The following is a 15,616-nucleotide window of genomic DNA, read 5'->3' on the forward strand; positions in this document are numbered from 1 at the left end:
ACGAACACTTTTGCGAGATAAAACGTTTGTCATTTTTTTATTAATTTCTTAAAAATAAAGTTCCGCTATATTTAAAAAATATTTCATGCAATTTGTTATGAATAGATTATAGTTCTTATTATTAAAATCTCATTCATAAAGTTTACTTTTAATTAATGGATAGAACCCTACTTCAATGAAAATATAAGTGTACAAACACTTTTGGGAGCCACTGTTCTTTGGCTAAGGTGTTGTTATATTATATTGTTGTTCACTATATTGTTGTTATTTGGCTAAGGTGGTTTGTGTGCGCGATTGTCGTGTTTCGGTGGCTATTTATTTTTTTTCTCATATAAGTGACATTACCCGAGGCTCCATTGAGCATTTGTCATGCCAAAACGAAAGTCAAAATTCAACAAGGAGTTACTAGGCGAATTTCCTTTCATAAAGAAGATTAGAAGCAACATTGATAGTGACGTGAGGTGCGACAAATGTGGATCACATTTCTCCGTCGATTACAGCGGGCGTGGAGATATGACGCATTTGAATACAGATTGTCCCAAAAACGTCAGCATCGTCAGGTACAATTACGAACTATTTTTCAAGATCTGAGTTAAGCTGAAAGGAAGCTCGGTTGACTGCTACAGAAGGCACCTTTGCGTACCACACGATTTATCACAATCATAACTTTAGGTCGGTGGAATGTACTTCCAAATTAATGAAAAAGTGTTTTAGTAAAAAATTCACTTGCACGTGAACAAAATGTGAAGCTATTACCACAAATGTTCTGCATCCATATGTAATGAAAAAAGTCAAGGCAGAATTAAATGTCTCGAATTTTGTGACAGTGTCTACAGACGCATCAAACCATAAGGATGTCAAGCTATTTCCTGTAATAGTGAGATATTTTGTGTCACTGTCAGGTATGAAGGTTAAAATCCTAGACATGCAATCTCTTTCTGTAAAAACAGCACAGACGATTTGCAATTTTCTTGTAAACGCATTACAACGCCATGGTCTGACAAAAAAGGTCATTGGCTTCTGCGCAGACAATAACATGAATTTTGGGGGGATTAAAAAGAAGAGGTAGAAACAATGTTTTAGCAATATTACAAGATGCCCTCGAGAGGCAACTGCTAGGTATTGTTTCTGCTGCTCATATTGTTCACAATGCAATCCAAACAACAGGGGATTGCTTGCAAATTTATATGAAAGAAATTGTTATGAAAATTTATTATTATTTCTATATCTACATTGTTCATGTTGAGGCATTCAAAGAATTTTGCGACTTTGCCTGTGTAAAGTACCAGCACATTTTAGGATATGGGAAAACTAAATGTTTATCACTGATGCCTGCAGTAGAGAGAGTGTTAAAATTGTTTCCTGCACTTTCTTGTCAGAAGGGAAGTGCCCCACCCTATTGAGAATGCCTGTGCTGAATTGTGGTTTTATTTCGTACATAATATCGCTGCGCGTTTCAAGTGGCAATTCTGCACTTTGAAGCACATACTGTAACAGCATATTTTCACCTTTCAGGGGGGGATGCCCTCTCCCACCACCCAAATTTGCATCCCTGCGTCCCGCTTTGCCCTCCGGAAAATCTGGTCACCTTATTTACTTAGAATACTTAAATGGCTGGTTATGTCAAGAAATGCTAAATCTCTTACCTCTTGTATCATTATATAGTTCTTTGACGGTTTTATTTATTTATTATTTTTTTTTCATATTGGGAAAACTTTGATTTCACCTATTTAAAAAAAAATACAGTTTTAATACAGCTCCTTGGTTTAACCATCTTACCTCATCATAATAACTTATTTCACTTTCAGTTTCTTCAAGAAATGCAACATACAGTCAAAAGTCGTTAATCCGGACTCGTTGGGACTTCGGCGATTCCGGATTACACTTTTTCCGGATGATAGATCATCAGTTTAAATCTGGTAAGATGGCATGCAGAAATTATAAAATTAAAAATATGAAACCGTAATTTATGAAATAAAGAACAATTAATATCTAAAGGGTACCAAATTTACAAAAAAAAAAAAAAAAAAACTTAATATTTATTTGTTTACTTTATTAAACATTTCTTTCAATGTCAGTTGTTTAAGTTGCTTCGTTTTATGTGATAATACTTTCTCTTTAATTCTATGAACAGACATAATTTCTTCTTCAGTTACAAAGTTCCACTGTTGAGGTCCTATACTTGCTGTGTCGAGAATACTGACTAATTTGTCAATTGAAATTTTTTTGTTTTCAATAACCTCTGTGTCACTTTCTTCACTATCGGAAGCGAATTATAATGATGAGGAATTTGATTTAAATCATATCAAAGACGGAGTACATTGAGATAAAATACTACTAAATGTAGTATTTCATCTCAATGTACTCCATCTACTAAATGTAAGGAATTATAAGCCAAATAAAATAAAAACATCTGCCCTGAAGATAAGGATAGTGCTGACAGATCAACTTCCAATACGTTGCACGCCACAGCGTCTCCCCCCCCCAGCCGCAGAGCAGCGTGAAATTGATAAACAGATTTCTGAATGGTTAGATAAACAAAGGATTATGCCTTTATCCATTTTTTGCAGCAATTCCACTTTTCGTTTTGCTATATATGAAACATACTTTCGCTTTGTAGATCATTTACTTATTAGTACAGTCAAAAGTCGTTAATTCGGACACCCATAATTCGGAATAATCTATAATCCGGACATCAAAACTAAAAACTTTCTGCGCATGCGCTGCGTTGACACATGCGCAGAGGCGTTCACTCGTGCGCGTAAGACCTTTTACGACTGCGCATATGAGTGTGCGCAAGTGCAGAATACGTTTTCGCGTGCGCATTTTATGTATAATGGACGTATAAGCTAAATAATTATCTATTTCAGTTAATGTTGATGATTGCGTTGTTCCTTAGTTTTCGAATTGCATCCGGCTTATTATTTTTTGCAGACTGTAAGAGCAATTTTATAAAAGTAAGCTTAAACTTTCGATTATATCAAATAGAATTTCCGATATATATTTGTTAATATGTAAAGGATCTAAAGCGAAAGTATGTTTTGAAATCCGAAATCTGTTTATCAATTTCACGCTGCTCGGCGCGTAATGAATTGGAAGTTGATTTGTCAGCACTATCCTTATCTTCAGCGCAGATGTTTTTATTTTATTTGGCTTATAATTCCTTACCAAATGTAGTATTTCATCTTCGGATAGCGAAGAAATGTGACAGAGGTTATTGAAAACAAAAAAATTTCGATTGACAAATTAGTCGGTGTTCTCGACACAGCAATTATAGGACTTGAACGGCGGAACTTTGTAACTGAACAAGAAATTATGTCTGTTTAATAGAATTAAAGAGAAAGTATTATCACATGAAACGAAGCAAAACTTAAACAACTTACATTGAAAGAAATGTTTAATAAAGTAAACAAATAAATATTAAGCTTTTTCTTTTTGCAAATTTTGATACCCTTTAGATCATAATTGTTCTTTATTTCATAAATTACGGTTTCATATTTTTAATTTTAGAATTTCTGCATGCCATCTTACGAGATTTAAACTAATGATCTATAATCCGGAAAAATCGATAATCCGGAATCGCCGAAGTCCCGACGAGTCCGGATTAACGACTTTTGACTGTAAATATAAATCGGAAATTTTATTTGACATAATCGAAAGTTCAAGCTTACTTTTATAAAATTGCTCTAACAGTCTGCAAAAAATAATAAGGCAGATCCAATTCGAAGATTAAGGAACAACGCAATCTGCAACATTAACTGAATTAAATAATTTTAGCTTAGCTTATACCGTCCGTTATACATTAAATGCGCATATTCACAGCCGTAAAGGTCTTACGTGCATGCACAGAAAGTTTGTAGCTTTGAGGTCTGGATTATAGATCATTCCGGATTATGGGTGTCCGAATTAACGAATTTTCACTGTGTTCTTTGATGATACAGATTCATCCATAGATAAAGTTTACTATTTCCATGACATCACATACCAGTAAACTTATGGCACAAAATGCTTCTTGATGAATAATACAGATATAGTGCTTGATTTATACATGCACAGTGCAAATATTATACTGAAATATTTCTCCTTTCACTATATTTCTTAATTTCTCTGCCATTTCATTTTTTACCAACCATAACAGCTACACTACCCTGAAAATTCAATCCCAATTTTATCTGTTACAGTTTTTAATTCAAAAACATATAACTTTTACTAGTTTTCCCTTTCATAGGAAATGGTTCCATAAATTCAATTGCTTCAAATTCATCAGAAACACCTTGTACAGAAATGGAAGATGTGCTATATATGCAGTGTGATGTGCTCATCAACTATTTTTAAGAATGCTACAAAATCTACATATATTTTTAAACCAACATCATAAATAGCTGGCAATTTCATTAATACATTCCATTACCATGTTGCCTGGCAAACTCGTATTACAAAAGCACTGTCAAAAAGTTCAGCAGACTCAATCAATCTTTAAGGGATTTGCCACCAGTGAATGGCTTTAATCATGCTGCACTGAAGCACATGAGATCAAAACTTTCATGAAGCTGTTTAGCTAAATTTGTTTCAGGAAAAATAATATATATTAGATTTTTAGAAATGGTAGGGAAAAAATCCAAATGCACAAATACCTACTGTAAAATATTTATTTTTTAAGCGGCTATAAAGTTCTTCTAACAGCTGTCAGGAATGCAATTTTTGAAGCAATGAAGCAACCAGCAACACAAAGGCCTTTCTCTTTTTGGCCATTTTGTACATATGGCTTCCACAATGGTGTATAATATCATTTGTTGTCAGTTTTCTCAGGTGCAGGTCAAGATAAAACACCATAAATTCAATGTAAGAATGTAACAGATTTGTTTTCACTTCATGTTGACTTAAACTGTCATAACTTTGAAAGAAATGATTTCACAAATCACATTACTTGGGTTTGCTGTATCCTTTGGCGATAAATGCTGCAGTTAGCCAATCACTGGTAAAACTGAAATGCACCATTAATTTTATTTAGTTTATAAAAATTTTAGGTTAAAATGTATTTAAGGTTGACCCTTGGCGAAAATTGGTGATTGGCCAGCAAGGCATAATTTCAAGATGGCCACTATATAAAACCAAAATAACAAGTCAAGAACTGCATAAATAAAACAACTTGGCAATAATCTAAGGGGCACCCTAAAATATAAGCCAGCCAAATTTTACCATTATGCTGTCCTGTAACAAAAAAGAACTGAATTTTTAATTAAATTTTTTTTGTTCAAGTTTAATCTGTTGAAGGGTGGGAGGAATTCCAATTTCTGCTCTTAGTAGTCCATTCAGGCAAATGTATTACCTCCAGTGTTCAAATGGTATTTTTAAAACACGTTATATGAAATTTCAAAGTGCAGCTTATACAGTAAGGAATTTTAATAATGTTTACTTTTATTGTGAAAAGCATGCAATACTGCTTTACTAGTTTTCTTATCTGTTAAGAATTATATCTCAGATATAGATAATTTGGGACAATAAACCTTTTAATGGTGCTTTCCCATCTTTGTCATGCTGATAACCAACTACTGTAGAATCCAGCAGCATTGCCAAACTAGTTTTAACTCTTTGCTTACTATCTCCCAGATGATAACGAAAGCCTTCATAAAGATAATCCACTGCTTTAAAAAAAACACATTTGAAACGTACCTTCCTTTTAATAGTAAACCTAGCACTTAAGTTCTAAAGAACATTTGACTACCTGAAAATCGTATTTAATAAAACCTCAAGTAAAAATTACCCAGACTTCTGGCAGATATCAATGCACATATTTATTGAAATAATCCCTATATATAACTAACCATAAACCCTTCCTTCCTATCATTTTTACATTACAATAAAATTTATATAGTGAAAAATAAACTTATCATTAGATACTGTTTCATTGTAAAATACCTGTTATTGCATTTAGTTTTTTTTACAACTTTATGATCATTTTGATGCCTTCTTCCTAGCTGTTTTAATATTTCAGATGTTTATGGTACAGAAAAAAAGATATATACCTAATTCATTATGCAAAATAATTGGTTATAAAAATACTATCCCTCATAGAAACTCATTTCTACAATAATTTACTAGTTAGTCAAATTATTTTTACGTCAATGAAGCTAGGTTGTCCTAATAATTTATGCAATGAAAAGCATCAAATATAAAATTCAACAATTTCTCAAAGTGTCAAATCATTTTTTTTCTGCTGACTAGCACATACCTGCCAACCTCTAAAGATAAAAATTCAGATTTCTCCAAAATTCAGAAGAACACGAAGAATTAATATCATGCTTTGATATTAAAAAAATAACAATTTATACAAATAGAAAAAAGAAAATTGTACTTACATTAGTAAATCTCAATTAAGTAGTAACTAAAAAATTTATTAGGAAACATAAAACAAGAACTTAATGTTACACAAAAAAATTATTGCAATGAATTAAGAGTGCATTTTTTGGCTTTAGCCAAAAATTCTTTGGAAAATTTCCTGTCATAACAATTAGTTTCCTCATAACATTTAGCAATTAAAATGTTTTCTAGAGTTTTTGGTGAAATTGAAGAACGAAACACAGTTTTGTTTTTCTTCACAACACTGAAGACTCTCTCGCACTCAGCATTACTGTGTAGAATTACGAGAATAGCACATAAAACTCTTGCTAGTCTATCATATTTTGGTGTTCCATCAGCTCTTTTTATTCTTTTTAAGGTACCAACGAGGACATTAAGTCTTATCTTCTCCAGAACTGGCAAAGTCTTCAAACTGTGCAGCAGAAAATTGGTTCTGTAGTTCACCTAAAGCATCATTATGGCATTCATTTTCTTTAATTGTTAACAAAAATGGAAATTTATCAATAAAAAAATGAATCTTTTCAAAAGATGAATTTTCACTTTGTTTGAAATTTGCCACTTCAGCATTTAAAAGAACTTCATTTTGCAAAGGAAAATTCCTTACAATGTAATCACAGGCTGAAGAAAAGTACTTTCTAACACATTAAAAAAATTCTTTTTTCTTATGATCTTTCAAAGAATTTACAAGTTCCCTGGTTTGATTTCCAATTATAAGATCATTGTCATCCTTTTGATTTGTCAAACTATTATACGCAACACGAATCAACACACTGTTTTTCACAACTGACGGTTTTACAAACTTAGTATAAAGTTCTTTCCAAAGATCATTAAGAATTTGGATAAGCAGGGGAGATTTTGGCGAAGCTGATTGTAGAAGGGTATTTACACTTTCAAAAATCTTAATGGTACTTAACACAAAACTACAATATGCTTTGTTCAAATCCGAAGAAAGAAGATAGAAAATCCTTTCCTCCCGGCTAATAGAAGACTGTTTCTTCTTCCCTGTTTCTTTACAACAACTGCAGTTTTATATTGGGATGTTAAGTTGTTTCAACTCATTAATTACCAAGAAGGCAATATTTTCCCCCATAGCGTCTCCACTTAACAATGGAAGATGCAAAAGATGAGTTTTCATTTCATTAGAAACATCACAGAAATATGTGACAATGATGGGGTAAAGCTTCCAATCGCTGCCATCGACTGACACCAAAAATGCTGAATTCTGGAATGCAGCTATCGTTTTACTTTGTGCATCGCAAGCAATTTCGTTCACAATAGAAGATGTTTTCATGCGAGCACAAGCATATTTCTGAGCAATCTTGGAGTCGGGAAATATCCGTCTGAAAAGTTGACCGGCATGATCGGCAGCGCTTAGCGGCACGTTGTGTTCGATGAGGAATGCAGTAAACAAACACTCTGCCAAAATGACATCAACATCCAAATTCTTACAAATTTTGAGGGGGGAAAAAAAAAAAAAAAAAAAAAAACCAATCCACTTTCTTTGACGTTGTTGAAGCCGAAGCATTAACTTCATGCTTTTTAGACTTAACATGCTTCACAATGTCGCTTCTTCCACCGTGACTTATTATGAAGTCACACACGCACACGTTGCAAAATGCATAGTTATTTCCTTTGAAGGATTCTTTAATTGTTGGAAATTCGGCTTTGTAGGCAGGCTGAAAATATTCAGAATACGGTTTTTTTTTAACTCATTTCGTAACAACGACGTATAAAGAAAATTCGTAGCACGTGCAAACAACAAAAACAAAACAAAAAAAAAAAAAATGCAACAATCATGCTAAAAAAATAATCTGGTGCCCACAAAGAAAAGAGTGGGAGAAACAAGTTCAGCACATTGGATTGGCTGGTTAAGCGGTGAGTTGGGAGAAACCGCAGGTTACTGGATTCGAAGTAGTCGGTAGTTGGCGGTAAAACACGATGCAATTGGCGAAAAATTCTAAAATTTCGACAAAAATCACTAAAAACACTTGAAAAAGGAAAAAAATTGTAAAAAATTGATTACGATCGTAAAATCGCAAAGACAAATGCATTTTCGTAAAAATTATGAAAAATTCGTAAAAGTTGGCAGGTATGCTAGCATTACCTCATTGATTCAACATTTTGGCCTTAAAAACGTAAGAATGAAAAGTAGATACATGGTACAATTATTTCTTTTAAATAGCTGGTGATTTTTGCTTGACACAATCTCGTTAAACATTTTCATGGTAAGGAGAGCAAACTTTTTTATACCTCTCAAAAAGTGTCATCTTTCTTCTTTTGAGTCAATCTCCATTACAAAATTAGACAGTTCCTATGCATTTTTTAAAAATTTGTTTAACTTCTTGTATGTTAACCCTTTGCGGTTGTATATCCACTCTCAGCCACCACAGTCTTTTTTACTGTTCTGGTCATATGTCTGTTCTCAGCCACCACAGCAAGGAACTATATAAATCGTATACTGTATGCATTTATATATCAGTTTACACTTTTCCTATACAAACCTCAATGCCTAAAGAACCTATTCAAGAACCAATACGGTGCTCCATCGATTGGAGATAACGTAATCTAAACAAAAGTTATGACCCAGCACACGAAATCAACAACGTTCGACGATACCTTGTAGAATTCCAAAGAATATTTTATAAATTGTATTTAACAGTAATTAGACATTCTCTCTTTTTAAAAAATTCCAAAATAATTCCCCGAAATGGCAAAAAGAAAGTTACCGCAAGAAGTGTTCAGTGAAACTGACAATAGCAATGAAGAGTTTAATTTTAGCCTCTTGAATACTGACTGATAGAGAAAGTGATAACGATTGCAGTGACTCTGATAGTGACATAGTTCTCATGAAGAGACAAGTAAGGCAGTTAATATCCAGCAACAGTGAAACAGAAGAAATGACAATAGTAATATAAACGAATTTACTACTTGGGAGAGACGTTACGTACACAGATCAGCCATAATCAAAAACTAATTTTTGAACGGAATCAAAGAAAAATATCACACGAAAGAGAATTATAAAACAGAATTTTTATACAAAAACATATCACTAGATGAGTGTACTGAATAAAGATATATCTTATAGTTCACAAAAGAATTACTAAATCTTGTTTATCCATCGTAACCTTGCGTGTTATGTATCCCTGCTCTATCGACGGAAATTAATTCCGACCAGTATGATACCCATCTCCAAATTTAATTTGACCACAAAGAGTTAAAGGCTCTTCATCTTCTTCACTATTGTTGCTCTCTCCATCATCCAAATCTTCATGTATCATTTTAAACTATTTCTTTTTCCTTCGTCTATACTTAAAAATCCTTCACTACCTATTGCTTTTGTAATCTATATAATTTTCTTGGCTTCATTCTCAATTAACAAAACTCCTTTAAAATTATTATCTTTTAGCCAGTGCTGATGCCAGCAGGCATTCAAGGTTGACATATTTAATTCTCCCCAAGCAGATTTAATCATTTCTATGTAATGTTACTTCCAAAATGACATTGGTATCTTAAACTTTCCTTTGTTTAGTGCTTTTTGCAGAGAAATAAAAAATGCCTAGCATAATAGGCTTTGAACGTTTTTATGATTCTTTGATTCATTAGGGGAATTAAGGAAGTGGTGTTGGGTGGAAGGAATACAATCTCTACATTTAGATGCAATTCTTAAGCACTGTATAGGAACATTACCGAGAAGTAGAACTTTAAAAGCTAAAGTTTTGTTGTTCTAAGTAATGTTTAACTTCTTTCGTGAATGAATTTTCAAACCAGTCAATAAAAAAGAACTATTGCAATGCAGCTAACATTCTGCAGCGTACTGCATAAAATTGAAATTCTACTGCTGGACAAATTAAACGGAGACAATTACAATAATGCGGATATGTAAAATCTCATTCGGTAGAGGTTTACTGGATTTTAACATTTTCTATTCAAATGCACTTACCAGTTTTATCAAGTTTGGATATATACACACATCACACATATAACATATGATGAAAATTCTGATATAACGATGGGGGAACACGATCACAGAGAGATGAAGTTTAAAGCATAAGACGATAGGAATCATAGCCAATTTAATACCTTTTATTTTTCGAAAAAATAATGCTCAACACAGCTAAATCGGCATGCGATATGCTCATTCTTAAAAAAAATTGCACATTTTTAAAGTAAACAAGAAAAAAAAAGTGACAGTAAACTGCAAGGATAGATAAGCAAAAAAGAAATATGCAGATATACTTCAGAGGTTAGATAGATTTTTGGTTTGATTTCATTCTTGTTAGTTAATTCAGTCTGTAATTTTAACATCATTACGTTCTGAAGTGTTAATAAGTATATACATAATAAGCATTACATAAGAATCACAAAACAAGGATTAAATTTAAAATGATACAGTTTAGGTTGATTTTGTTACTATTTTTAGAATAAAAAGAAAATAACCAAATTAAAGAAAAACTTTAAGGGACTATTACAAATTATGATTTAATTTTAAATATAATATACAACTTATAATTAATAAACATGGGCAATGATCGATCTCATTATTTATTTTCAGGAAAGGTGGTACATGCATGCAAGAATAATTTTCAATTAATGAAAATCCTTTAAAATTACTGTCCTTCAAATAATTGTTTCCCCATAGTTATGCATTTCTAAGAGCACACGTAGAGGTCTTGCATGCTTTGGGGCAAAGGCAGCTTGTGAGATAAGATTGAACTCAGCGTGCTATTTCTTGGGACGTTTAAATATAGTTGTCCTTTTATGTGCTTCTTCAAGTGAGGGAAAGGGAAATAATTGACAGAGGTCAGATCTGGTAAATTGAGGGTGGAGAAGGAAAACAACCTCCTTATGAATGAGCAACTTCTGCCTGATTATGGCAGTTATAGGAACACTTGTTAATGTGCAGCAGACACCACGACCCATTTCCGTTACACTGGGAATGCATACATTTAATCTCACGTTCACAGAGCTGGCTGCATTCAGCATTTTGCCCTCTGGGAAGGTATTCTTTATGAATGATCCCTCCAACATCAAAAAAGCTAATCAGCATTGTCTTGATAGATGACTTCTTGCACCTAACCTTTCTTTTGGTGACCCTAGGCCTTCTGCTTTGCTTCTAGGTCTTATCTTAAGATACTACTACTTATCCTTAATTATCCACTAAAAAAAGGTACAATCACAATTCAGCTTGCTGATAAAGTCTCTGCATGCCTTCATTCTGTCTTGTTTCTGAACAGAAACCAAATCATGAGGCACTAACCATACATACAGTTTACACTTACTTATTTTTTCAGTTACAAATGAATAAGCAGTCTATGACACTCCTGTATATTTAGCCAACATTTGAAGTCCATTAATAATTTTATCCCGAGCTGGGAATTTTGATATTTCTGTCTGTAATGGCATGACAGGCCTATTTGCCATTGCAAATCCTTCATGTTGTCCCAGCAGCGGCTGAACCCACTCATACATACATTTTTTCGATGAAGCACCATGTGGTGAAGCACGTGGTGACATTCCCTTAGTTTTTAACAAGCTAAAACAGACTTTACATTTGTACATTTTCCCATTTCACCTGAAACAATCTAACTGCACTAACCTTAATTCCACAATCCAAACTGCACATCAATTATGTGGCTTTGCAAACGATGACCAACAGACCTCAAGCTTCACTAGCCTGACTGTCAACCAGTAGTACTAGCTACACTACACACCAGCAACTCATTCACTGCTTATTAGCAAACTAATCTAAATTTCCTAAAAAATGCAGAAACTACTGAAAAACTGGAAATGATTAAGAGATTTTACTTTTCAGAAAAAACTGGAAATTATACCCGTTTCTTGCACATAAGCCAAAAATTTGAAATCCACACATTAAATATCTCACAAAGTAACTTTTAAAGTAAGTAAATTTAATGGACACTCATAAATAATGAAATATCCTACAAATCATTTGTTTAATTTACTAAACAACCATATATCATTAAGATCATGTCAATTGGCTTTTTGGATAACAGCAAAGTATACCAGACCTATTCACTCAATCAATGCTTTCACAGATTTTTTAAAGGGAAACGGCTTTATTTATGGGGAAAACCAATGAAAATCCCCATGTGTGTTAGTCCAAATTTAAACTGTCAATGTTCAAGAAACTTAATGCTTGGCTACTGATAGGCCAAACAGGTTTGAAGTAAAAAAACACATTTTTTTATGAGTGATAAAATAAATCTGAAGCTCCTCTAATTTATATATATAAGATATGCCAAGAAATAAAATCATTGACAAACAAGGAGAAAATTTTAATTACTTTGGCACACCTTAGATTACCAAAAGGGTGTATAAATAAGTCATATACATGACCATAATTTCATATTTGCTACATTTCTACAATTATTAATTAGCTAACTGACCCAAAAGTGGGATATCTTAACAATTAATATAATAATGATTCCATAAAAATACATGGCTCTAAAACTTCAAGCTGTTTCCCTGAATGCACGTAATTTAACTTAAAATTACTGGTAGCCAAACTTTAATTAAGTAAATATAGGCACAACAGAAAAATCCAAAAGCAGACTAGCAAAAGGGAAATAAAACAAATTGATATACACCTACAACAAAATTTACCTAAGGTAAAACTGAACTTCAAATTTAGTTTTAGAACTTGCACATAAAACTGCAATTAAGTGAAAAATTTTAAGACTGAAATTCAAAATCTGCTCTTAAGTACTAAAAAAGGTTCTGGTAAAAGAGTGATAGTCTTCTGCCTCATAACAAATGATTCGAGATTACATATTCAAAAAAATACTAATATATTTACTATTTATGCATTTAAATTTCTTTTTTGTGTAAATGTTTACTTATGACTCATTTTTGTCTACTTTCACAAGCTCTTTGTAAAGCAGTTTCTTAAAAGAGAAAATGACTTTTTTCCTAAACAAGCAGCAATGGTATTCTACATTTAAGAAATTATTATTATTTTAAAAATGTAAAATACTGTACTTGATTTCACTCTATGTTACAACTGTATCAGTATAAGACTTATTTTGAAAAAGTTGAATTCATATAAAAAATTAACTATGCAGTGAATCATAACACCTTTGTGTACAGCCCCTAGTGATTATCTATCTTTAGAAGCAAGTGTTCAACAAGCGGAACAAACCGTAACACCTGACTGGTTATGACCTATAAAATTTTACTGAAAGGAATCGATTTGTTATGATTTTTATTCTTTTTCTGGACAGCACATGTACTCCAGCCAAAAATGCCTTAATAAGTTTGATATGACATTTCAGAAGTAAGAGCACAGGCTAATTGTGGTAAATTTTACAACAGATTTCTCCCTTTAAAAAATTTCTTCTTATTATTCCAAATTTACATACTTTTAGGAAATTGGATTCCTCACTTTGCAAACAAAATATTGTACAATTTTAATGTCATAACAGATGAAAAAGAAGATTTAAAAGCCATATTACATACAAAAATATTCATTTAAAGGACCATAGTAATACAAATTTAAACACCTGTATCACATCTTTCAAAATAACATTAGAGTTATTAATTCAACTTAGTATAAACATGAAATAAAACCATTGCATAACTCTAGCTTCTATAATTAAAAATTCTTTGCAAAATTCAGTACATTTCAGATGAAACAAAGGTAACCCAAATAAGCTCTTATTAATATATAGATGGGAAGATTTAACTATTCTTAGTTGAGATATTTGATATATATTTAATATTACTTTCTTAGTAATAATTAACGTTTCTAGCTCATTACCAAGAAGATTTCACTAGTTTATTTAGTTATAGCATTTCGTTTATACGGATTTAGTGATTACTTCCATTGCTCACTGTTGCAGAGATTTAACTTACCTATTTAAAATATCAAATAAATATTTAATACTTTTTTTAACAACGATACAATAGTTCTTTTTACATTGCTTACTGTTTCTTCTAAGTTGCAGAAATAATGTTTATATTCACAAAAAACAGTTGGCAGTTCAAACAACTTCTGTATACTTTAGAGATAAGACACAACAGACACCTTCTAATCGCTTATTTATATATTATCAAAATTAAAAAAATAATAATAAAATAAATAACACCTTACAAGGAATTATCTAATCCACACAGTACCTTTACTTTTTAACAACTGTGTACTTAATTTTATTAACATAAAAAATCTAGATAACTCAAACTTGCTTCAGAGTAAATTAAAATTTAAAGTAAAAAAAAAAAAAAAAAAAACTAGCACAACTAATACAGCTGATTTAAAAGATTTAACTCAATCAATAATGCTTTATTAGTTTTAAACACAAACACTCGCCCACAAAGTTTAGTCACAACATAGATTAACGAACTGTTAACATATTGATTTGACTATTTTTAATAACAAAGGAATATATGCTTTACATATTTCATCAGTTGTTTTATACAAATATAATGAGAACATTTTTTTTTCACCAATTTATTTTGGGCGTATTCATTCAAGTGCGACGGTAGCCTTAATTAAATTAGTAAGTTCGCGCTTTATCTCATTCATATAACGTAATTAAGTAAAATCTACTATACGATGAACCTTAATAACAAATGATATTTAAGAATTATTTTTCTCTAACAGTATACATTGCACAACTTTCAGTGAATTAGGCTTAATAGATAGATTTTTTCCAATACGTAGTTGCATCAATTAATTCTCAATTTTAATAATGGCCCATTTATTATCATATACAAAATAGACTACTCTCCTGATTAAACAATGACTTGAATACTTATTAATATAAATAAACAAATCGTCAGAAGAGTTAAAAAGAAAGTAACCCTAATTTTCTAGTAAGGAGGCAATGAATACTATACATACTAACCTTTAGTACAGGACTAGTAAAGCGTTTATGAAATAACTGCACACACAAAATCTTAAAAAAAAAAAATCAATTCCAAACGCTATAAAAAAAAGGAATCCACGGTTTTGTTCAAAGAAATTATTCTCGTAAATAACCTACGTCATTTGCAGAAAATCACAAGCTGAGAGTTCAGACATGAACCACCCTCAGCTCAATAATACCACATTACTACGTGATTTGACAAAATCTAAATCCGCCATTACGCTAACACCAAAATATAAAACTTTTATATTGTATATCAATAATAATAAATTAATCTAAAATGCAAATAATTTACAGCTGTCTTTTTAAGTTTATGAGCTGCTTAAATGATTTACTTTCGGAATTTTCACATTAAAATTTAGATATCCAAA

The 15,616-nt window shown here is 31.8% G+C and overlaps 1 protein-coding gene across 2 annotated transcripts in view; it reads right to left on the reverse strand.

The window, feature by feature from the left end:
* The window catches only part of Rab5 (RAS oncogene family member Rab5), a 69,785-nt gene extending 54,395 nt beyond the window's left edge, over positions 1 to 15,390 (reverse strand). Inside the window, exons 1-2 of one of the 2 annotated variants that reach the window (XM_035354590.2) lie at positions 15,225 to 15,390; positions 1,780 to 1,916 (exon numbers count right to left, since the gene is read on the reverse strand). The gene's annotated coding sequence lies outside the window, so the exon portion shown is untranslated. The remainder of the gene's footprint in view (positions 1 to 1,779; positions 1,917 to 15,224) is intronic. The other variant, XM_035354589.2, reaches the window with a different exon arrangement.
* Positions 15,391 to 15,616: the final 226 nt, after the last annotated feature.

Source organism: Stegodyphus dumicola, chromosome 5, assembly GCF_044657685.1.
Source record: "Stegodyphus dumicola isolate Sdum_Otavi_A_Nest chromosome 5, ASM4465768v1".
NCBI classification, from domain to species: Eukaryota; Metazoa; Arthropoda; class Arachnida; order Araneae; family Eresidae; genus Stegodyphus; species Stegodyphus dumicola.